This window comes from Eschrichtius robustus, chromosome 9, assembly GCF_028021215.1.
Source record: "Eschrichtius robustus isolate mEscRob2 chromosome 9, mEscRob2.pri, whole genome shotgun sequence".
Classification (NCBI taxonomy): domain Eukaryota; kingdom Metazoa; phylum Chordata; class Mammalia; order Artiodactyla; family Eschrichtiidae; genus Eschrichtius; species Eschrichtius robustus.
This window is the reverse complement of record NC_090832.1, coordinates 123454275-123480635: the sequence shown is the minus strand read 5'-3', so window position 1 is coordinate 123480635 and position 26361 is coordinate 123454275. Positions and strand designations below refer to the sequence as shown.

At 35.9% G+C, this 26361-nt stretch overlaps 1 long non-coding RNA gene across 2 annotated transcripts in view; it reads right to left on the bottom strand.

Annotated features, from left to right (window-relative positions):
* LOC137769466 (uncharacterized) overlaps positions 1-26361 on the bottom strand; it is a 107142-nt gene that overhangs the window by 32022 nt on the left and 48759 nt on the right. The window contains exon 3 of one of the 2 annotated variants that reach the window (XR_011074977.1): positions 6953-7149. The exons of the other annotated variant lie outside the window; for it this stretch is intronic. This is a non-coding gene — a long non-coding RNA (uncharacterized lncRNA). Of the gene's footprint in view, positions 1-6952; positions 7150-26361 lie in introns of those variants that run through there. 2 annotated transcript variants of the gene reach the window in all.

Genomic DNA, 26361 nt, shown 5'->3' with positions numbered 1-26361 from the left:
TCACAGAAAGATAGACAAGATGAAAAGGCAGAGGGCTATGTACCAGATGAAGGAAAAAGATAAAACCCCAGAAAAACAACTAAATAAAGTGGAGATAGGCAACCTTCCAGAAAAAGAATTCAGAATAATGATAGTGAAGATGATCCAGGACCTCAGGAAAAGAATGGAGGCAAAGATCGAGAAGATGGAAGAAATGTTTAACAAAGACCTAGAAGAATTAAAGAACAAAGAAACAGATGAATAATACAATAACCGAAATGAAAAATACACTGAAAGGAATCAATAGCAGAATAACTGAGGAAGAAAAAAGGATAAATGACCTGGAAGACAGAATGGTGGAATTCATTGCCGCAGACGAGAATAAAGAAAAGAAATGAAGACAGCCTAAGAGACTTCTGGGACAACATTAAATGCACCAACATTTGCATTGTAGGAGTGCTAGGAGGAGAAGAGAGAGAGAAAGGAACCGAGAACATATTTGAAGTGATTATAGTTGAAAACTTGCCTAACATGGGAAAGGAAATAGCCACCCAAGTCCAGGAAGTGCAAAGAGTACCAGGCAGGATAAACCCAAGGAGGAACATGCCAAGACACATAGTAATCGAATTGACAAAAATTAAAGAAAAAGAAAAATTATTAAAAGCAACAAGGGAAAAATGACAAATAACATACAAGGGAACTCCCATAAGGTTAACAGCTGATTTCACAGCAGAAACTCTACAAGCCAGAAAGGAGTGGCAAGATATATGTAAAGTGATGAAAAGGAAGAAACTACGACCAAGATTACTCTACCCAGCAAGGATCTTATTCAGATTCCAAAGAGAAATCAACAGCTTTACAGACAAGCAGATGCTAAGAGAATTCACGTCACCAAACCAGGTCTACAACAATTGCTAAAGGAACTTCTCTAAGTGGGAAACACAAAAGAAGAAAAGGACCTACAAAAACAAACCCAAAACAATTAAGAAAATGGTATTAGGAACATATGTATCAATAATTACCTTAAATGTGAATGGATTAAATGCTCCAGCCAAAGGATATAGGCTCTCTGAATGGATAAAAAACAAGACCCATATATATGCTGTCTGTAAGAGACCCACTTCAGACCTAGGGACACATACAGACTGAGGGTGAGGGGATGGAAAAAGATATTCCATGCAAATGGAAATCAAAAGAAAGCTGGAGTAGCAATACTCATATCAGACAAAATAGACTTTAAAATAAAGAATGTTACAAGAGACAAGGAAGGACACTACATAATGATCAAGGGATCAATCCAAGAAGAAGATATAACAATTATAAATATATATGCACCCAACATAGGAGCACCTCAATACATAAGGCAAATGCTAACAGCTATAAAACAGGAAATCGACAGTAACACAAAAATAGTGGGAGACGTTAACACCTCACTTACACAAATGGACAGATCATCCAGACAGAAAATTGATAAGGAAACACAAGCTTTAAATGATACAAGAGACCCTGTATATTTAATTGATAAAAGACATTCCATCCAAAAAGAGCAGATTACACTTTCTTCTCAAGTGCACCTGGAACATTCTCCAGGATAGATCACATCTTGGGTCACAAATCAAGCCTCGGTAAGTTTAAGAAAATTGAAATCATATCAATCATCTTTTCCAACCACAGTGCTCTGAGATTAGAAATCAATTACAGGGGGAAAAAATGTAAGAAACACAAACACATGAGGCTAAACAATACATTACTAAATAACTGAGAGATCACTGAAGAAATAAAAGAGGAAATCAAAAAATACCTAGAGACAAATGACAATGAAAACACGATGATAAAAAACCTATGGGATGCAACAAAAACAGTTCTAAGGGGGAAGTTTATAGCAACACAATCCTACCTCAAGAAAGAAGAAAAATCTCAAATAAACAATCTAACCTTACACCTAAAGGAACTAAAGAAAGAAGAGCAAACAAAACCCAAAGTTAGTAGAAGGAAAGAAATCATAAAGATCAGAGCAGAAATACATGAAATAGAAACCAAGAAAACAATAGCAAAGATTAATAAAACTAAAAGCTAGTTCTTTGAGAAGGTAAACAAAATTGATAAAACTTTAGCCAGACTCATCAAGAAAAAGAGGGAGAGGTCTCAAATCAATAAAATTAGAAATGAAAAATGAGAAGCAACAACAGACACCACAGAAATACAAGCATCATAAGAGACTACTACAAGCAACTCTATGCCAATAAAATGGACAACCTGGAAGAAACGGACAAACTCTTAGAAAGGTATAACCTTCAAAACTGAACCCAGAAGAAGTAGAAAATAGGAACAGACCAATCACAGGTAATGAAGTTGAAACTGTGAATAAAAATCTTCCAACAAACCAAAGTCCAGGACCAAATGGCTTCACAGGTGAATTCTATCAAACATTTAGAGCAGAACTAACACCCATCCTTCTCAAACTCTTCCAAGAAATTACAGAGGAAAGAACACTCCCAAACTCATTCTACAAGGCCACCATCACCCTGATACCAAAACCCGACAAAGATACTACAAAAAAAAAAAGAAAATTACAGACCAATAACACTGATGAATATAGATGCAAAAATCCTCAACAAAATACTAGCAAATGGAATCCAACAACACATTAAAAGGATGATACACCATGATCAAATGGGGTTTATCCCAAGGATGCAAAAATGCTTCAGTATAAGCAAATCAATCAGTGTAATACACCATATTAACAAACTGAAGAATAAAAACCATATGATCATCTCAATAGATGCAGAAAAAGCTTTTGACAAAATTCAACAACGATTTATGATAAAAAAAACTCTCCAGAAAGTGGGCATAGAGGCAACCTGCCTCAACATAATAAAAGCCATATATGACAAACCCACAGCAAACCTGATTCTCAATGGTGAAAAACTGAAAGCATTTCCTCTAAGATCAGGAACAAGACAAGGATGTCCACTCTCGCCACTATTATTCAACATAGCTTTGGAAGTTCTAGCCACTGCAATCAGAGAAGAAAAGAAATAAAACGAGTACAAATTGGAAAAGAAGAAATAAAACTGTTACTGATGGCAGATGACATGATACTATACATAGAAAATCCTAAATATGCTACCAGAAAACTACTAAAGTTAACCAATGAATTTGGTAAAGTTGCAGGATACAAAATGAATGCACAGAAATCTCTTGCATTCCTATACACTAACAGTGAAAGGTCAGAAAGAGAAATTAAGGAAACAATACCATTCACCATTACAACAAAAAGAATAAAATACCTAGGAATAAACTTACCTAAGGAGGTAAAAGACCTGTACTCAGAAAACTATAAGACACTGATGAAAGAAATCAAAGATAACACAAACAGATGGAGACATATACCATGTTCTTGGATGGGAAGAATCAATATTGTGAAAAAGACTACACTATCCAAAGTGATCTACAGATTCAATGCAATCCCTATCAAATTAACAATGGCATTTTTTACAGAGCTAGAAAGGAAAATCTTAACATTTGTATGGAGACACAGAAGACCCCAAATATCCAAAGCAATCTTCAGGGGAATAAAACAGAGCTGGAGGAATCAGACTCCCTGACTTCAGACTATACTACAAAGCTACAGTCATCAAGACAATATGGTACTGGCACAAAAACAGAAATATAGATCAATGGAACAGGATAGAAAGCCCAGAAATAAACTCATGCACCATTAGTCAACTAATCTATGACAAAGGAGGCAAGGATACACAATGGAGAAAAGACAGTCTGTTCAATAAATGGTTCTGGGAAAACTGGACAGCTATGTGTAAAAGAATGAAACTAGAGCACTCCTTAACAACATACAAAAAATAAACTCAAAATGGATTAAAGACCTAAATGTAAGACCGGATACCAGAAAACTCTTAAAGGAAAACATGGGAAGAACACTCTTTGACATAAATCACAGCAAGATGTTTTCTGATCCACCTCCCAGAGTAATGGAAATAAAAACAAAAATAAACAAATGGGACCTAATGAAACTTCAAAGCTTTTGCACAGCAAAGGAAACCATAAACAAGACGAAAAGACAAACCTCAGAATGGGAGAAAATATTTGCAAATGAATCAATGGACAAAGGATTAATTGCCAAAATATATAAACAGCCCATGCAGCTCAATATTAAAAAAACAAACAACCCAATCAAAAAATGGGAAGAAGACCTAAATAGACATTTCTCCAAAGAAGACATACAGATGGCCAAGAGGCACATGAAAAGCTGCTCAACATCACTAATTATTAGAGAGATGCAAATCAAAGCTACAATGTGGTATCTCCTCACACCGGTTAGAATGGGCATCATCGGAAAATCTACAAACCACAAATACTGGAGAGGATGTGGAGAAAAGGGAACCCTCTTGTACTGTCGGTGGGAATGTAAATTGATACAGCCACTATGGAGAACAGTATGGAGGTTCCTTAAAAAACTAAAAATAGAATTACCAAATGACTCAGCAATCCCACTACTGGGCATATACCGAAAGAAAACCATAATTCAAAAAAAAACATGCACCCCAATGTTCATTGCAGCACTATTTACAATAGCCAGGTCATGTATGCAACCTAAATGTCCATCGACAGACAAATGGATAAAGATGTGGTACATATATACAGTGGAATATTAGTCAGCCATAAAAAGGAACGAAATGGGGTCATTTGTAGAGACGTGGATGGATCTAGAGACTGTCATACAGAGTGAAGTAAGTCAGAAAAAGAAAAACAAATATCGTACCTTAATGCATATATGTGGAATCTAGAAAAATGGTAGAGATGAACCGGTTTGCAAGGCAGAAATAGAGATAGATGTAGAGAACAAACGTATAACACCAAGGGGGGTAGGCGGGGGTGGTGGTGGTGGTGTGATGAGTTGGGAGATTGGGATTGACATATATACACTAATATGTATAAAATAGATAAGTAATAAGAATGTGCTGTATGGAAAAAGTAAATAAAATAAAATTCAAGTCAAAGAAAAAGGATTAAAAACAACTTATTACATTTTGAGAGTTAAAAATCAAATGGGGTATCTCTGTCTAAAATTAGCTTGATGTACATTATTTTCAAGTAAAATCCATAAAGATATACTTTCTATTTTTAATGTTATTATGGCTTTACTTAACATTTTTATCACATTACATAGCTAGAAGTTACTTATGTAAAGAAGAAAGAGCATATTAATATATCAGAAGTATATAACTAAAATACTGTTGATTTTTCTGTTAAATTTTCTGAATTGTGTTTCAAATATAAGGCAAATAGTTTGGTATTTTAAAAGCAGATTTTAATAATAGATTTCATCTTTAAACATACTGCTCTTAAGTTATACTAGAACCAAACTTAACATAGCTTTATCTTAGATTTTCTCCTAATTAGATAGTTGTATGTTAAAAATGACAGTGAGCAGTTAATTTTAAAATATCTGCAGCAATTTTTCCTAATCACTCACTTTTCAGGAAAGTTTGTCATCAAGTTCTGTTTCATTTGCATTTACATTATCAATCAAAATTTTCTAGTTTCTCTTTAAATTTTCCCACTGTTATTGACATTAGCCCTATTGTCTCAGTATAAAATTATAAGCTGAAATGATATCATTTGGGATATATTCCAGAAAATTAACACTGTTGTTTGCCATTGATAGGTTTCTGGGGAGTCCCAATATATAGCATTTCCATTTTCTCTGCTCAAGTTCTAAACCAACTGGGAAATAAGAAAATCGAGTAAAGCACCTGGGGCCAGAGTATCGCCAATCATTAAGGTGATATTGGAGAATGAGACTTATTTCCAAGGACAAACGGATTTCCTAATCCCAAGCACCAGAATTAATCCAACTTACTCTCAACCATGGCAGTGTTGGCAGAATTATAGTAATAATAGTACAGAGAAGGCTGCCCCTGGAGACGATGTCCAGGTTCCAGAATAAAGGGAAAGGAAAGGGCTGAGCTATACATGCCCAGTGAATATTCCCAAACTCAGCAACCAGTTTGTCCTTCCACCCCATCTTTTTGCCCTCAACTCCCTGTCCCAGGGAAAGGGGGCCTGAAGATGGAGGGAAGCCAGGATTGTTTTGCTAATAGCTCTCCCTTCAGTGAGAGGAAACATCAGAAGAAGAGAAATCACTGCTTCAGCTTTGCGCAATATATTTTAAAATTTGAAATTCTAAATTATGAGCAGTTAAAAAAGTAAACAAACCAATAACCTATATCTGGTAAGCCACAGGAAACATGAGGAACTACTTGGAAAAGTGAAAGATGACAAGGAATTTCAAAGTTAATAATTGTGGTGTAACAGTAAATAGAAGTATAAGCTAAGAAAAGTTAAATTTTTTCTTTTTTTATAATGGCTGTACATACAAACACAGGGGCAAGGCTGGTATATTTGACAGATAAAACACCTCATTTTTAAAGAGCTCCATCTTCTATACAACAAAATTATTTTCAGTAACAAATCCTAATATGAAATCAATAATAACAATGGGAAGAAAATAAATGCAGAATTTAAAATTTTATTTTTACTTAACTTCGTATATCTATATTTATCTATCTGTATCACGTATATGCATGCATCTTCTATATAAACATAATATCATTCCAGTAAAAAAAGTAAAACCAAATATTATAGTAAAAAAGGATTAGATGAATACTTTTTAAATAGATTAATGTATTTTTGACAAAGTAGGAAAAAAATCTTATACCTACATACTGAGCTGTCACAGTAATAAATAATAACAATATTGTGATTATCAATGACTTCATGAATATGGATTTTGTTTACATATTCATGTTCAAAAGGCAATATAGCCAGATTTTTGTCAATCTATCTTCACTCATAGCTGACTGAAAAAACTTTTTTATTAATGTTTATTTAATTAATTTATGAAGCACCAAATATGCAAATAGGTTAGAAAGGTGTTTAAAAATAAGTTGGGTAGAAGTTAATGAAAACCTCATTTTACACTGAATTTCAGAATTTGCAATATTATTGAAGGCCTTATTTCATCAGGATTGATTGTAGCAGCTTTCAAATGCCTTCGCACTTGAAAAAATTTCACTAAAATGTCTTCACCAGAAAAATTCATCATAAATCTTGATTACATTCTGTAAAAACCTTCCAAATTTTTTCTTCCTGAAAAAATCAGAGGAAAAGATTAAATGAGGACAAACACTGACATTATTTGGTCCACCTTTTTAGAAAAAAACATTCAATTTTTGGTAAAAACAATGACTACATTCAACTTAGTCATCTTCATTTCTTCTGGCAATGTAAGAGCATCTTTTATCATTTCTAATGATTTTCTTTAACATTTGTGTCCTTTTTCTCTGTAAATACCAAATTCCTTATATTTTATTCTTGCATGGCTAATATTCTTCAGAGATTTTGTCCATCACTAATCATTGGGGAATAATAATTTTAGATTTTGTATTTCACTCTTCAAGGCTAATTGTTTGCAAATATTTTTGTGGTTACAGAAAATGTCAAAATTTAAATTAACTGTAGTTCTGTTTCTTAGTATTTACAATTAGTGTGCTATTATTGTTTATTTCAAATGTTTAAACATAAGCATATGTAGTACCACAGAATTGGAGGTACTGACAGGACGCAAAAGTAGTTCAAATGGTTCCGAACCATTATAAACTTACTCTGGAACCTAATGCAAGCTTGGGTGTTAGGGGCCTTCTTTATAATTTCTTCCCAAAGGAACAATGCTATTAAAATATAAATAATTAAAATGTGCTAATTTCAATCTTATAGATCTGAAGTTGTTTATTTATTTATTTATTTTTTAAACATCTTTATTGGAGTATAATTGCTTTACAATGGTGCGTTAGTTTCTGCTTTATAACAAAGTGAATCAGTTATACATATACATATGTTCCCATATCTCTCCCCTCTTGGGTCTCCCTCCCTCCTACCCTCCCTATCCCACCTCTCTAGGTGGTCACAAAGCACCGAGCTGATCTCCCTGTGAAGTTTTTATATATTACATATATAAAAATAAGACATTAACCACAGCAATTGTTTAAAATAAGGATTAACAAACTGTTTCTTTAAAGAGCCAGATAGCAAAAATTTTAGGCTTTTTGCAGGTCAAAAGCAAAACTGAAAGTAATTTGTAGGTAGTTGTATAACAAGAGAAAATTTTTTTCACAATTTTTTGTCAACCACTTAAAAATGTATTTATATTATGTTATATTCTGGATGTGGCCCATAGACCATAGTTTGCCAACCCCTCCCTGTTTAGAGCTTAGGCAAACAAAAAATTGAGAGTGATGAATATTTTAAGCATTGACATTGTTTAGAATGTCAGGGCAATGTAATTTTTTAAAATATAGAGTCAGTTTTATTTTTGTTAATTATTGACAGAAAATGCAATCCCTGTTATTGTTTGCAATTAAACAACTTCTATTGGGCTAACATTGGATATCCGTAAGAGGGCAATGGAAACTGGCTTTTTAAAAATATTTAGCCCATAGAACACGATCTCTCTCTCTCTCTCTCTCTCGCTCTCTCGCTCTCTCGCTCTCCCTCTGGCTCTTACTTTCTGTCTCTTGGTGGGTCATTGTTTTGTTTTGTTTTCATTATCAGAGTACATAGTAAACTACTAATAAAAGATGCAAAGCACATTGAAAAGGTCAGAAAAAACCACAGCTTAATAAATGATGGCTTTATTTATTTATTTTTTTTGCCTCTTAGTTAACATTCTCTGAGTTTAGTAGAAAAATCCTTATGCTGTACTTGAATTCAATAAACTCAGAATGTGGGTTCATCTCACTCTGAATAATCCATATCACTACACAAAAAGAAAGGAGGCAGAATATTCAGTTGTTATAGATAGCCTACTTTTAGTAAATAATCTCTTTAAATTGTTTTAATATAGGATTTAATATGTGCTAAATCTGTTAGCCAAATGATAGTTTTTTGCCTATTATTTGCTGGCAATAATATGAGTGCAAAATGCCCATGAGTCTCCAATAGAAAAAAAGTGTTTAAAACTGTGGATAATATTCACAACCTGCTGTTGAATGAAGAGAGAAAATAGATGTCTTTTAAGTATTTTTACCTCTGAGCTTCTATGACATTGTTATATAATGTCATCAACTGGCAAATTAAAAAACAAATTATCAGTATAGTATTAGATTATGAACCATTTATAATTGTAACAGAGAAACAAACGAGAGGAAATTAAAAGTACAATAAATACTAAAGTCTGACAAACTAAATCAAGGAAGCTCATTGGTCTACTTCCCTTTTTGAATATCTAAATAAACAAAGATGGCAAATATGCACTTTTAGGGCAAAGTAAATGAATTGGTTTATTTTGTATAATAACGTCCTAACACTGTAAGGGCTAGGAGTAGAGGTTGAATGGCCTAGGCAATCACTTTTGGCAAGTTTCTCCTCTGAGCCTATAAAAATCGCTAATTATCCATTGTTAACAAATTTTCCTCATTGCAATTCAGGAATAATTCAAACACTGTGTGAATATGTTCAGTGGAGACTTTAAGAAACAGCTTCCTATATGAAACTCAAGTTTGATGTAGTAACAAAGGGAAAACGTGAAGGTGTTTAGATGCCTCATGGGAGAGTATTCTCAGGACATAGATATATTAATAAATCAACTGTTTGTCAAATTACGTGTATATTAATCAAAACCAGAGTTGAGTCTTAAGACACCTGAAAAGCATTTCACGATTAAACTTTTTTTTAAATTAACCTGTTTCATGTTTTAAATAGATGATTCAAGTCATAAAAAAAATAATTCTAAGAGTTTAGGATTTTTTTGAAAATATAACAAAGATTAAGAACCTAAGGGAATTGATCTCTGGTCTTTTGCCTCAGCTGGAAATAATGCTAAACCAGGGGTGAAAAGCAAGCCACATTCACTCACCACTTGGTTTTGGAAATAAAAATTGGGGAAACTCAAGCATACCCATTCATTTACACATTGTCTCTGGCTGCTTTTAAGCTACCACAGCAAAGATGAGCTTTTGTAACACAGGTTGTATGGCCAAAAAATCTAAAATATTTACTACCTGGCCCTTTACGGGAAAAGTTTGCTAACCACTGGCCTATACTAACAAATTCAATTTTTGAAAAAAGAAATAAATGCTACACGGACATCAAAAGTGAAGTGGGTTAAGTTACTTTACAAATTGTCATCTTTGTACTATAAGCATACGACATTCCTGACACACGTATTAACTACCAACATGATATTTGTGTCCTAATGGGGAAAAGAAACTGGAGTCTCTGAATCCATATGCAGGTTGGGGTCCCCCTTTTAGATCCCAACTATTCTGTTCTCTTCTAAGAATCAACTTTTCCGATCAAAAAATAATCAGTACCTTAAATCCAACTCTCCATTCTACATAGCTCCTTCCCAGTAAAAGCAGAGATGGTTACACCACTGTTTTAAGGTTTTCCAGTTTATAAGATGTTGGAAATTTCCTAAATCTGAAGCTCCCTCTCTGTGGTGAATCATAATAATAATATGCTCTGAATAATGTGTTTGCTGTAGTATAGCAATGTGGTAGCCTGGATCTAAACTGTTCCAAAGAGTTGAGAAAATATAACCTAAGTCTGAGAGTACCCAGAGGAACAGATACGTTAGCTGCAGCTGTCTTGAAAGCAACTGAGAGATATAATTTTGGTTTTTATAAGGTAAGTAAATATGACTAATAAACTTGAGGCTCTTGCATAAGATTCTACTTTACAGTCACAAGCACCCTGGTGAGGTACTAAGAGGTGAAATCCTGCCAAACTCGTTGGATATTAACAAACGTTACTCATAACACAATTTTGCTATTTAGATCTCTTCTGGATCACACTAAAAAGACATTTCCCCCTGGATGAGAATTCAGATGAGATTTGTTTTCATCCATGTGTGGGACTGGATTCAGCTCAGGAAATAAAGTGACGAGGTTAAGATGCAGATTGCTTGGCTGGCTTTGGATTTCATGGCTAGAAAAAGATAGCAAATAACTGGAAAGCAAGGAGCGACTAAAGTAATGCCTTAGGTGGTGCCAAAGTTTACTGGGTCTAATAAATCAGAAACAATAACAAGGTGACACCAAGGGAGAATATCACCTACTTTATTGGGTGTGGGTGGAAGTCATATTAATTTTTAGCTGGCACTGGAAAATAACATAAATTAATATTATCTTTAAAGGTATAACAGAAGAATTGTGAATGGGTAAACTGAATTTTCTTTATTTACGTATGTTACCAATTGCCTATCAATTTAAGGCAGTGAATAAAAAGGTACTGGGCTTCAATAATCACCTGCTCCTCTAAGCTCAATTTGGACTGTGTTCTCTTCTATCTCAACTTCTTTTTCCTTCCTCTGTTATTTAGTTTTAAGAGAAGATTCATGAAAGATGAGCTGTGAAGGTTGACAGAGCTATTATCATATAATGCATGTTCATATTGTAATTATTAATGAAATAAATTTTGCTGTTTATATTTTATCTCTCATGAATTTACACTGACATTATAATGCAGCCATCCCTCAGTGGGGGTTGGTTCCAGAATCCACCACGATACCAAAAGCCATGGATGCTCAAGTCCCATTATCTGAATCTGAAGATTCTGCATTCACAGATTCAACCAAACATAGTACATGGTCTGAGGTTTGTTGAATCTGCAGTTGCAGAACCCATATATGAGATGGATCTGGAAGATGAGTAGGACTTTGCAGGTGAAGATACCACTTTATTACAATCATATTGTATTAAAATAGCACAAATAAGTCACCAACTTTTTTTTAATTGAAGTATAGTTGACTTACAATGTTGTGTTAGTTTCAGGTGTACAGCACAGTGATTCAGTTATACATATCAAAATCTATAAATTCTTTTTCAGATTATTTTCCATTATAGGTTATTACAAAATATTGAGTATAGTTCTCTATAGAGTAGGTCCTTGTTGGTGTCATCAACTTGTCTTTTGGCCTAAAGATGTAAGATCTATATTCACCCATGGCAACACCAAGGGTAGACAAAAAGTTAAAGTAGCCACCATCTGTTTGACTGGCATGAAAGGGTAGGGTGACAGAGAATGAGCCAACACAAAGGCTTTTACCTCGTTGCCTCTGTCTCTCTCTTCCATCTCATTTTTTCTGATTCACTTTTCTTACAGGAATACAGGCTTCTCAACCTCCCAGCACTTCTAGATGTTTACTGTGGCCTGGACCAGCAATAGTAACCTATCCTTCCACCAGCCCATGGTGTTTCAATCCCAACTGGCTTTGAACAGGAATGAAGAAACCTAACTCATTTTCTTGGCCCTGTAAGCAATTAAACTTTGTTTCTTCTTCTTAAATAAAGGATGGGGGAAGGGGCTTATTAACTGCCCTCTCAGTTTCCTTCCAGTTCTAACTTGCTGTGATTGTCTGTTTCAGAAAAGGGATGGGGAAAAGATTAAAAAACACATTTTGTTATCATTCTGTAAATTATCTGTATTTACTCTCACCATCGTATGATAGTTTCTAATAAAAATGGAAATTATTAAGACTCTACCATGACATTTAAGAAAAGCTACATAAAGTTGAAGCACAGATTTCCACCAGTATCAAAGCACAGGTAAATAATGAGGTGAATTAAAATCATACAGCCTCTATTTCTAAAAATAATTTACTTTTATTTTCCTAGTCACTGCATATTATTTTTTCCAATTTCAAAAAAAAGTATAGGCAACATATTAGTTCTGCAAAATATACCTTCTGAATAATATGCGGATTCCCAGAGTGAAGTCTAGCAATAACTGAAAGCTTAATGAGCTCTCTATTAAGGCATATAATTTAGTTGATGAAAATAATAATTAAAAATTATAAAACTATCTGAAGAGTTGCTGTTATAACAACATAGTTTTTACCTGCCACCATACAGTCTATAAAGTGCCTCTCGATTTTATTTCCTTACATTAAAATACAAAAGTTACTAACTCAATATTTCATTTTTTTTTCAATATTTCATTTTTATATACAAATATAAGAAAAGTTTTTTCTAGCAGTATGCTTGAAATTATCTTTACTGATTTGCAAGCTGTTATTCACATTTTAATGCCATGAATTTTAACCCAAAGACAGATTTTTCCTTATTCCTCATTAACTACAACTGCTTTCTTTAACGTAGTCAACACAGGAGTGATGTCATCCCAGTGCTAGCCCCCCCTCGTTGAAGATGAACTAGCTACTATCCATAGACAAGACACCAGTGTGAAAAACCCATAACTTGAAGGTAATGCTAAAGCACCCTCCTGGACATCAGAGACCAAGAAGGACCCCATAGGAAGGGTAAGAGGAGTGGCTACACTTTGACCGTGTCACCCCTCCTCCAGGCTGACACAGCTGCTGCACCAAAAGGTCTCCCTAGGCCTACAGTTTCTCCAGGATAAAAACAAACACACAAACAAAAAACCAAGGTGGACATCCAGCTTCCTCAGCATAGTGAGATGCTTTGTAGGAGTCCTACTCTGGGTCTCATATCAGAGGGTCACTAGGAGAACCTTCAGAATTAGCTTATGGGGGTCAGATACAGAGAAGGGAGTTGGGGTGCAGATGGACGCCCAATTTGACTAGAAAAAGAACAAATAGGTCAAAGTTAGCAGAACAAAGGAAATAAAGATACGAGCAGAAATAAATAAAACAGAGAATAGAAAAATAATGGAAGATATTAACAAAACTAAGAGTTGGTTCTTTGAAAAAATTTAAAAAATTGACAAACTTTTACCTAGACTAACCAAGAAAAAAAAAGACTCAAGATTGTAAATGAAAGACTAGAAATTACAAACAATACCACATAAACACAAAAAATCATGAGAATACTATGAACATTTATACACCAACAAATTGGACAATCTAGAAGAAATGAATAAATTCCTAGAAACACACATCCTACCAAGACTAAATCATGAAAGGTAGAAGAGGTGTGAACCCGAGACAGTTTTTTCATAATCATGTTACAAAGCCGTATAATGGAAAGAGCATTAAATTTAGAGACAGGTTTTGTTTTGTTTTGTTTTGTTTTTGGTGGGGGAGGTCTATTTTAGTTTAATATTACATCCAAGAACTGGAAATATCTATTACATTATTTGAAATTTAGTTTTACTTATAAAAAATGGAGATAATATCTATTTTACAGGCTTGCTGTGAAGAGTAAATGAAATGATATTAAAGCAACTTGAAAATAAATATGATAAAAATGACATAATTTAGGTCTTATATTCCATTAATTTCTCAAAAGTAGTTACTCATTTCCAAGAATACAAGATAAAAAGGCAGTTCATCTAAATAAAGAAAATAATAATAAACAGGCTAGCCCAGATTTCTTCATAGCAACATACAATGCCAAAAGACAAGTAGGAATGCCTATGAGTGAAAAAAATTATGACTCAAGATATTACAAGTAACCACTATGACCATTAGTCATAAAAGCAATGAATAGATACAGGCATACATTGCAGATATTGTGGGTTTGGTCCCAGGCCACTAAAAATGGTGCATACTGCAATAAAGTGAGTCTCACAAATTTTCTGGTTTCCCAATGCATATAAAAATTATGTTTACACTGTAATGTAGTCTATATGTGTGTAATAGGATTATGTCAGAAAAATATACATACCTTAATTTAAAAATACTTTATTGATGTAAAATGCTAACCATCATCTGAGCCTTTAGCAAGTGATAGTCTTTTTGCTGGTGGAGGGTCTTGTCTCAATACCAATTCCTGCTGACTGATCAGGGTGGTGTTTGCTGAAGTTGGGGGTGACTGTGACAAATTCTTAAAGTAAAAGAGCAATATTCTTAAATGCTAAGTAACTTGGAAAATTCAATATCTAAGAATGTGTCCTTTTTAAAAGTGCCATCCAATCAATTATCAAGGTAATTAAGAGTCAAAGGTAAAAAAAAAAAGAGTCAAAGGTAAATAATTGTGAGGGAAATGTCATTATACAATGACGGGATAAATCATTGAACAGTTTGAACATGCAAGTGTGGGAATTACAATTATAAAAAGAATGTAAATGTTTAATATCTTAACAATGCAACACTGTCAATATAAATTTAAAAATCAAGTTATGAGGGATATAACTTTGTGGTCGTTTTATTTTATATCAGTTCAGTAAAAAATTCAAATATGGTGTTTAAAAAACATAATGATTTAAACTTGTTAATAGTTTTCATTGACTTTTTCTAACCCTACAAGTATGTTTTTAAAAATAGTAAGTATTTTAGTGAGAAAATATTTATAAGAAGATCAATATTTCCTTGAATTTTACTCTGGGTTTTTCCTTCTGTAAAACTAAACTTAACATATTTTCTTTTAAAATATCAAGATTAAATATGATTTCATTTTTATGCATTTTTTATAAAAAAACATATTTCTACCTTAGCATATTTTCTTATAAAGTCTGCAAACTAATTCCTCACTTTTTCAGCTCCATTTCCACTTAGGAATGGAACTGTAACATATTTTGGTCCATGAGCCACAAGTAGAAACCTGCCGGAGGTGAGATTTGCCTGGATGAATACTTGCTTTTATGATAATAAACGAGAAGCACATCTCTGGCCAGCACTCCCATTTGTTCATGCCTTGAATAAAGGCCTGGATGTAAAGTAGCCATTTTACCACCATGAGGCAAAAAAGGACATACTAATAATAACACAGAGAAAAGATATAGTTTTTTATTTCATCACTGAATCTCTATACCATCTCTAACTTCTTGTCATGCGGGGCTTATTTACCTAAACCATTATTGATTTAGTTTTCAGTGATTTGCAGTTGAAAGCAATATTAGTTGAATCATTTTCCATCCATATAAAAAAATATGTGTGCACACATAGAGAGAAATGTAGTATGATGTACTATTAATTATACATTGTATCGAGCTAATGAAATTCTGACTGTATTTTTCCCTTATTGTACTTTGATGAATTGTTTGTTTGTTTTCAAAATGAGAATATATCAATTTTTTAAAACATATTTGTTGGAGTGTAACTGCTTTACAAAGTTGTGTTAGTTTCTGCTGTATAACAAAGTGAATCAGTTATATGTATACATATATCCCCATATCCCCCCATCTTGTGCCTCCCTCCCACCCTCCCTATCCACCTCTCTAGGTGGTCACAAAGCAACGAACTGATCTCCCTGCGCTATGCGGCTGCTTCCCACTAGCTATTTTACAGTTGGTAGTGTGCATATGTCAATGCTACCCTTTCACTTCGTCTCAGGTTACACTTACCCTTCCCCGTGTCCTCAAGTCCATTCTCTACCTCTGCATCTTTATGCCTGTCCTGCCCCTAGGTTGATCAGAACCATTATTCTGTTTTTAGATTCCATATATATGTGTTAGCACACGGCATTTGTTTTTCTCTTTCTGACTTACTTCACTCTGTGCCAGACTCTAGGTCCATCCACCTCACTACAAATAACTCAATTTCATTTCTTTTTATGGCCAAGTAATATTCCATTGTATATATGTGCCACATCTTCTTTATCCCTTCATCTGTCAATGGACACTTAGGATGCTTCCATTTCCTGGCTACTGTAATTAGTGCTACAATGAACATTGTGGTACATGTCTCTTTTTGAATTATGGTTTTCTCAGGGTATCTGCCCAGTAGTGGGATTGCTGGATCATATGGTAATTCTATTTTCAGTTTTTTAAGAACCTCTATACTGTTCTCCATAGTGGGTTTATCAATTTACATTCCCACCAACAGCGCAAGAGCGTTCCCTTTTCTCCACACCCTCTCCAGCATTTCTGGTTTGTAGATTTTCTGATAATACCCATTCTAACTGGTGTGAAGTGATACCTCACTGTGGTTTTGATTTGCATTTCTCTAATGATTAGTGATGTTGAGCATACTTTCATGTGTTTGTTGGCAATCTGTATATCTTCTTTGGAGAAATGTCTGTTTAGGTCTTCCACCTATTCTTGGATTGGGTTGTTTGTTTATTTGATATTGAGCTGCATGAGCTGCTTGTATATTTTGGAGATTAATCCTTTGTCAGTTGCTTCATTTGCAAATATTTTCTCCCATTCTGAGGGTTGTATTTTCGTCTTGTTTATGGTTTCCTTTGCTGTGCAAAATCTTTTAAGTTCATTAGGTCCGATTTGATTTTTGTTTTTATTTCCATTTCTCTAGGAGTTGGGTCAAAAAGGATCTTGCTGTGATTTACGTCATAGAGTGTTCTGCCTAAGTTTTCCTCTAAGAGTTTTATAGTGTCTGGCCTTACATTTAGGTGTTTAATCCATTTTGAGTTTATTTTTGTGTGTGGTATTAGGAAGTGTTCTAATTTCATTCTTTTACACGTAGCTGTCCAGTTTTCCCAGCACCACTTATTGAAGAGGCTGTCTTTTCTCCATTGTATATTCTTGCCTCCTTTGTCAAGATAAGGTGAGCATATGTGCATGGGTTTATCTCTGGGCTTTCTATGCTGTTCCATTGATCTCTGCTTCTGTTTTTGTGCCAGTACCATACTCTCTTGATTACTGTAGCTTTGTAGTATAGCCTGTAGTCAGGGAACCTGATTCCTCCAGCTCCATTTTTCTTTCACAAGATTGCTTTGGCTATTTGGGGTCTTTTGTGTTTCCATACAAATTGTAAAATTTTTTGTTCTAGTTTTGTGAAAAATGCCTTTGGTAGCTTGATAGGGATTGCACTGAATCTGTAGATTGCTTTGGGTACTATAGCCATTTTCACAATGTTGGTTCTTCCAATCCAAGAACATGGTATATATCACCATCTGTTTGTATTGTCTTTAACTTCTATCATCAGTGTCTTATAGTTTTCTGCATACAGGATTTTGTCTTCTTAGGAAGGTTTATCCCAAGGTATTTTATTCTTTTTGTTGATGGTAAATGGGATTGTTTCCTTAATTTCTCTTTCAGATTTTTCGTTGTTAGTGTGTAGGAATACCAGAGATTTCTGTGCATTACTTTTGTATCCTGCTACTTTACCAAATTCATTGATTAGCTCTAGTAGTTTTCTGTTGACACCTTTAGGACTATCTATGTATAGTATCATGTCATCTGCAAATAGTCAGAGTTTTACTTCTTCTCTCCCATTTTGGATTCCTTTATTTCTTTTTCTTCTCTGTTGTGGCTAAAACTTTCAAAACTATGTTGAATAATAGCAGTGAGAGTGGGCAGCTTTATCTTGTTCCTGATCTTAGTGGAGACGGTTTCAGTTTTTCATCATTGAGAACGATGTGGGCTGTGGGTTTGTCATATATGGCCTTTATTATGTTGAGGTAGGTTCCTTCTATGCCTACTTTCTGGAGAGTTTTTATCATAATTGGTTGTTGAATTTTGTCAAAGGGTTTTTCTGCATCTACTGAGATGATCACATGGTTTTAAATCTTCAGTTTGTTAATATGGTGTATCACATTGATTGATTGTGTATATTGAAGACTCCTTGCACTCCTGGGATAAACCCCACTTGATCATGGTGTATGATCCTTTTAATGTGTTGTTGGATTCTGTTTGCTAGTATTTTGTTGAAGATTTTTGCATCTATTTTCGTCAGTGATATTGGCCTGTAGTTTTCTTTTTGGGCGACATCTTTGTCTGGTTTTGGTATCAGGATGATGGTGGCTTGTAGAATGGGTTTGGGAGTGTTCCTCCCTCTGCTATATTTTGGAAGAGTTTGAGAAGGATAGGTGTTAGCTCTTCTCCAAATGTTTGATAGAATTCACCTGTGAAGACATCTGGTCCTGGGCTTTTGTTTGTTGGAAGATTTTTAATCACAGTTTCAATTTCAGTTCTTGCGATTGGTCTGTTCATATTTTCTATTTCTTGCTGGTTCAGTCTTAGAAGGTTGTACTTTTCTAAGAATTTGTACACTTCTTCCAGGTTGTCCATTTGATTGGCATAGAGTTGCTTGTAGTAGTCTCTCATGATCCTTTGTATTTCTGCAGTGTCAGTTGTTACTTCTCCTTTTTCATTTCTAATTCTGTTGATATGAGCCTTCTCCATTTTTTTCTTGAGTCTGGCTAATGGTTTATCAATTTTGTTTATCTTCTCAAAGAACCAGCTTTTAGTTTCATTGAACTTTGTTATTGTTTTCTTCATTTCTTGTTCTTTTATTTCTGATCTGATCTTTATGATTTCTTCCCTTCTACTAACTTTGGGTTTCTTTTGTTCTTCTTTCTCTAATTGCTTTAGGTGTTAGGTTAGGTTGTTTATTTGAGATTTTTCCTGTTTCTTGAGGTAGGCTTTTACTATAAACTTCTGTCTTAGAACTGCTTTTGCTGCGTCCCATAGGTTTTGGGTCATCGTGTTTTCATTGTCACTTGTTTCTAGGTATTTTTTGATTTCCTCTTTGATTTCTTCAGCGATCTCTTGGTTATTTAGTAGCATATTGTTTAGCGTTCATGTGTTTGTATTTTTTACAGTTTTTTTCCTGTAATTGATATCTAGTCTCATAGCATTGTTGTTGGGAAAGATACTTGATATGGTTTCAATTTTCTTAAATTTACCAAAGCTTGATTTGTGACACAAGATGTGATCTATCCTGGAGAATGTTCCATGTGCACTTGAGAAGAAAGTGTAATCTGCTGTTTTCAGATGGAATGTCCTAAAAATATCAATTAAATGTATCTGGTCTATTGTGTCATTTAAAGCATGTGTTTCTTTGTTAATTTTCTGTTGGGGTGATCTGTCCATTGGTGTAAGTGAGGTGTTTAAAGTCCCCCACTATTATTGTGTCACTGTCGATTTCCTCTTTTAGAGCTGTTAGCATTTGCCTTAGGTATTGGGTGTTCCTATGTTGGGTGCATAAATATTTACAATTGATATATCTTCTTGGATTGATCCCTTGATTATTATGTAGTGTCCTTCCTTGTCTCTTGTAACATTCTTTATTTTAAAGTCTATTTTATCTGATATGAGTATTGCTACTCCAGCTTTCTTTTGATTTCCATTTGCATGGAATATCTTTTTCCATCCCCTCACTTTCAGTCTGTATGTGTCCCTAGGTCTGAAGTGGGTCTCCTGTAGACAGCATATGGGTCTTGTTTCTGTATCCATTCAGCAAACCTGTGTCTTTTCATTGGAGCATTTAATCTATTTACATTTAAGGTAATTATTGATATGTATGTTCCTATTACCATTTTCTTAATTGTTTTGAGTTTGTTTTTGGAGGTCTTTTCCATCTCTTGTGTTTCCTGCCTAGAGAAATTCCTTTAGCATTTGTTGTAAAGCTGGTTTGGTGGTGCTGAATTCTCTTAACTTTTGGTTATCTCTAAGGTTTTAATTTCTCTGTCAAATCTGAATGAGATCCTTGCTGTGTAGAATAATCTTGGTCGTAGGTTTTTCTCTTTCATCCCTTTAAATATGTCCTGCCATTCCCTTCTGGCTTGCAGAGTTTCTGCTGAAAGATCAGCTGTTAACCTTACAGGGAGTCCCTGTATGTTATTTCTTGCTTTTCCCTTGCTGCTTTTAATATTTTCTCTTTGTATTTAATTTTTGCTAGTTTGATTAATATGTGTCTTGGCGTGTTTCTCCTTGGATTTATCCTGTATGGGACTCTCCTTGCTTCCTGGAGTTGATTCCCATGTTACGGAAGTTTTCAACATAATCTCTTCAAATATTTTCTCAGACACTTTCTTTTTCTCTACTTCTTCTGGGACCCCTATAATACGAATGTTGGTGCATTTAATGTTGTCTCAGAGGTCTCTGAGACTGTCCTCAATCTTTTCATTCTTTTTTCTTTATTCTGCTCTGTGGCAGTTATTTCCACTATTTTATCTTCCAGGTCACTTCTCCGTTGCTCTGCCTCAGTTATTCTGCTATTGATTCCTTCTAGAGAATTTTAAATTTCATTTATTTGGTTGATCATCATTGATTGTTTGCTCTATCGTTCTTCTAGGTCTTTGTTAAACATTTCTTGTATTTTCATCATTCTATTTCCGAGATTTATGATCATCTTTACTATCATTACTCTGAATTCTTTTTCAGATAGACTGCCTATTTCCTCTTCATTTGTTTGGTCTGGTGGGTTTTTACCTTGCTCCTTCATCTGCTGCATATTTCTCTGTTTTCCCATTTTGTTTAACTCACTGTGTTTGAGGTCTCTTTTCACAGACTGCAGGTTCATAGTTCCTGTTATTTTGGCTGTCTGCCCTCAGTGGTGAGGTTGTTTCTGTGACTTGTGTAGGTTTCCTGGTGGAGGGGCCTGGTGCCTGTGTCCTGTTGGGTGGGTCTGTATCCTGTCCTTCTGGTGGGCAGGGTCACCTCCGGTTGTGTTTTGGGGTGTCTGTAAACTTAGTATGACTTTAGGCAGCCTCTTTGCTAATGGGTTGGGTTGTGTTCCTGTCTTGCTAGTTGTTTGGCATGGGGCATCCAGCACTGGAGCTTGCTCCCCGTTGGATGGAGCTGGGTCTTAGTCTTGAGATGAAGATCTCTGTGAGAGCTCTCACTGACTGATATTACATGGGGCTGGGAGGTTTCTGGTGGTCCAATGTCCTGGACTCAGTCCTCCCACCTCGGGGGCTCAGGCCCGACACCCGGGCGGAGCACCAAGACCCTGCCAGCTACACGGCTCAGCAGAAAAGGAGGAGACAAAAACAAAAACAATAGCAAAACAAAAAATTGAACAGACAGAACCCTAGGACAAATGGTAAAAGCAAACCTGTACAGACAAAATCACACAAAGAAGCATACACATACACACTCACAAAAAGAGGAAAAAGAAAATATATATATGTATAAAAATATAAGGAAGTGAGCAACCAAACCAATAAACAAATCCACCAATGATAATAAGCACTGAATACTAAACTAAGATAAACATAAAACCAGAAACAAGCTAGATGCAGAAAGCAAACCCCAAATCTACAGTTGCTCCCAAAGCCCACTGCCTTAATTTTGGGAACATTCATTCTCTATTCAGGTATTCTTCAGATGCAGGGTTTATCAAGTTGATTGTGGGGATTTAATCTGCTGCTTCTGAGGCTACACAGAGAAATTTCCTTTTCTTTTTTGTTCGCACAGCTCCTGGGGTTCAGCTTTGGTTTTGGCTCCGCCTCTGCATGTAGGCCGCCCTCAGTGGTCTGTTACGTGCCCAGACAGTAGGGGCTTAAAGCAGCAGCTGATTAGGGCTCTCTTGCTCACTCAGGCCAGGGGGAGGAAGGGGTACAGTCATCATAAATGGAATGTGGGGCAAGCCTGGTGCAGCAGAGGCCGGCTTGATGTTGCAACAGCCTGAGGCATGCTCTGTGTTCTCCCAGGGAAGTTGTCTCTGGATCTCGGGACCCTGGCAGTGGCGGGCTGCACAGGCTCCTGGGGGGTTGTGGGTAGTGACCTGTGCTTGCACACAGGAGTCTTGGTGGCAGTGGCAGCAGCGTTAGCAGTTCATGCCCATCTCTGGGGTCTGAGCTGATAGCCGTGGCTTGCACCCGTTTCTGGAGCTCGCTTAGGTGGTGCTCTGCCTTCTGTGGGCACACTGGGAAGGAATCCACTCTCCTCGCTCACCCCGAAACAAAGGTCTCTTTCCTCTCTGGCAGGTCCAGACTTTCTCCCGGACTCCTTCCCAACTAGCTGTGGTGCACTAGCTCCTCTCATGCTGTGTTCACGCTGCCAACCCCAGTCCTCTCCCTGGGATGTGACCTCTGAAGGCTGAGCCTCAGCTCCCAGCCCCCACCTGCCCCGATGGGTGAGCAGACAAGCCTCTAAGGCTGGTGAGTGCTGGTTGGCACCGATCCTCTGTGTGGGAATCTCTCTGCTTTGCCCTCTGCACCCCTGTTGCTGTGCTCTCCTCCGTGGCTCTGAAGCTTCTCCCCGCCCACCCCCTGTCTCTACCAGTGAAGGGGCTTCCTAGTGTGTGGAAACTTTTCCTCCTTCACAGCTCCCTCCCAGAAGTGTGTGTCCCATCCCTATTCTTTTGTCTCTGTTTTTTCTTTTTTCTTTTGCCCTACCCAGGTATGTGGGGATTTCCTTGCCTTTTGGGAAGTCTGAGGTCTTCTGCCAGCATTCAGTAGGTGTTCTGTAGGAGTTGTTCCACATGTAAATGTATTTTTGATGTATTTATGGGGTGGAAGGTGATCATGTCTTACTCCCCTGCCATCTTGAAGGTCTCCCTATATGAATTTTTTTTAAATAATTATTCTTCTGAAGTGTTTGAATGCTTTTGAGGCTTGACAAAATTTTTAACACAGAACACATATGATATTTCTTAATATTTGATGGAAAATTATTTAGGAGACAATATTTTAAAACAGCTATTTTGTAGTGGAGAAAGCTCCTGGATAGGTTCAGATTGACAAAAAATATTGCTCATGATGAATCTAATTGAGTGAGCACAAAATTGTGTTAGTTTTAAAATCGATATGCATGATGCTAATTTGCTTTTATATAACCATTTTTGATGAGTAGTATTGATCATTTTCAGCAATAACCTTAATCTTTGGTAGCATAAAGTTGCGCTTCATTGGCTTTTATATCTTTTACAATTAAAAAAATTTATTAGTATAGTTGAATTAAAATATTATGTTAGTTTCAGATATAAAACGTACTGACTCAAAATGTTTATGGATTACACTCGATTTATAGTTATTATAAAATATTAACAATATTCCCTGTGCTGTACAATGTATCTTTGTAGCTTATTTATTTTATACATAGTAGTTTGTACCCCTAAATCCCTTATCCTTATCTTCCCCTACCCCATGCTCTCTGACCACTGGTAACCACTAGTTTGTTCTCTATATCTGTGAGTCTGTTACATTTTTGTGATACTCACTAGTTTGATTTTTTAGATCCCACATATAACTGATAACATACACCATTTGTCTTTCTCTGACTTATGTCACTAAACGTAATACCCTCCAGGTCCATCTATGTTGTTGCAAATGGCAAAATTTCCATTCTTTTTTATGAATGAGTAGTATTCCATTGTGTGTGTGTGTGTGTCACATCTTTATCCATTCATCTATTGATGGACACTTAAGTTGCTTCCATATATTGTCTATTATAAATAACTTTGCTATGAACATTGGGGTACATGTATCTTTTTGAATTAGTGTTTTACTTTTCTTCCCATATATGCCCAGGGGTGGAATTGCTGGTTCATATGGTTGTTCTATTTTTAGTTTTTTGAGAAACCTCTATACTGTTTTCCACAGTGGCTATACCAATTTGCATTCCCACCACCAGTGTACAAGGGTTCCCTTTTCTCCACATTATCGCCAACATTTCTTACTTATGGTCATTTTGATGATAGCTGTTCCAAAAGGTGTGAGATTATATCTCATTGTTGTTTTGATTTGCGTTTCTCTAATAATTAGCAATATTGAGCATCTTTTCAGGTGTGTGTCAGCTATCTTCTCTGCAAAAATATCTATTCAGGTCTTCTGTCCATTTTTTAATTGGACTGGGGTTTTTTTTTATATTGAGTTGTATGAGTATATTTTGAAAACGCCTTATCCATCATATGATTTGCAGATATTTTTTCCCCATTCAGTTTGGGAACATCTGCTGGCGCCAGATGCAGAGGAAGGAGCTGCAACCAGCCTCCGAGAGATCGCAGAGCCAGCAATGACCAGTGACTGAGCCAGCTGAGCCACTAGGGGCGGGGGGTGGGGGTGGTGGAACACTTTTAACTTCTCACTCTGTTTATCCTTTCTTCTTTTCATTTTGTTGATGGTTTCCTTGGCTGTGCAAAAGCTTTTAAATTGAATTAGGTCATAAATATACGATTATTATTATTTTAAGTTGCTGATCTCTTAATTTCAAACACATTTTAACAACTCTGCATTTTTATTCTCCTCTCCTCACGATTACTATTTTGACATCATGATTTACATCTATTTTTTTGTGTGTATCCCTTAACTGCTTACTGTGGATATAGATGATTTTACCACTTTTGTCTTTTAAACTTGCTACTAGCTTTGTACATAGTTGATTCCCTACCTTTACTGTATGTTTGCCTTTACCAATGAACTTTTTCCTTTCATAATTTTCTTGTTTCTAATTGTAGCCTTTTCTTTTTCACTTAGAGAAGTCCCTTTAACATTTCTTGTAAAGCTGTTTTGGTGGTGCCTAACTCTTTTAGCTTTTGCTTGTCTGCAAAATGTTTGACCTCCCCATCAAATCCTAATGAGAGCTTTGCCGAGTAGAATATTTGTGGTTTTAGGTTTTTTCCTTTCATCAGTTTAAATATATCATTCCTTTTTGGCCTGCAGAGTTTTTGCTGAAAAGTCAGTTGATAGCCTTATGGGAGTTCCATTGTATTATGTAACTTGTTGCTCTTCTGTTGCTGCCTTTATTATTCGCTCTTAATCTTTGATTTTTGACATTTTAATTACAATGTGTCTTGGTGCAGTCCTCTTTGGGTTGATCCTGTTAGAGACTCTGTGCTTCCTGTACTTGGATGTCTGTTTCCTTTCCCAGGTTAGGAAAGTTTTCAGCTATTATGTCTTCAAATATGTTCTTTGCCTCTTGTTCTCTCTTCTCCTTCTGGGACCCCTATAATGCAAATATTAATATGCTTGATGTTGTCTCAGAGGTCTCTCAAACTGTCATTTCTTTTCATTCTTTTTTCTGTTCAGTTTCAGTGATTTCCACTGTCTTCCAGCTTGCTGATCTGTTCCTCTGTGTCAATGAATCTACTGTTGATTCTGTCTAGTGTATTTTTCACTTCAGTTACTGCATTCTTCATCTCTGCTTGGTTGTTCTTAATGTTTTAATGTTTTCTTACTCTTTGTTAAAAACTTTTAACTTCTAGGATGGGCTGGAGATGCTGGCGCCAGATGCAGAGGAAGGAGCTGCAACCAGCCTCCGAGAGATCGCAGAGCCAGCAATGACCAGTGACTGAGCCAGCTGAGCCGCCAGGGGCAGGGGTGGGGGGGGGGGGTGGAACACTTTTAACTTCTCACTCTGTTTATCCTTTCTTCCTCTGAGTTCTTTGATCATCTTTATCATCATTACCTTGAACTCTTTCTCAGGTAGATTGCCTATCTCTACTTCACTTAGTTCTTCTGGGGTTTTATCTTGTTCCTTCATTTTGAACATGTTCCTCTGTCACCATTTTTTTTCTAACTTGCTGCTTTTATTTCTGTGTATCTAGTGAGTTGCTTTTGTTTCCTGACCTTGGAGAGGTGGCCTTTTATAGGACTCATCCTATGCATCACAGCAGCACACTCCCCTCTGGTCACCAGAGCTATGTGCTCTTGGGGTGTCCCCTCTGTGGGCTGCAAAGGTCTTTCTACTGTGGCAGGCTGAATATTGTGGGCAGCATGGTAGGCATGGCAGGCTCTTGATCTGTTTGGTTGCCAGGCCTGGCCTTGTACAGAGACTGCCAGCTACTGATTGGTGGGGCCGTGTCACAAGGTGACT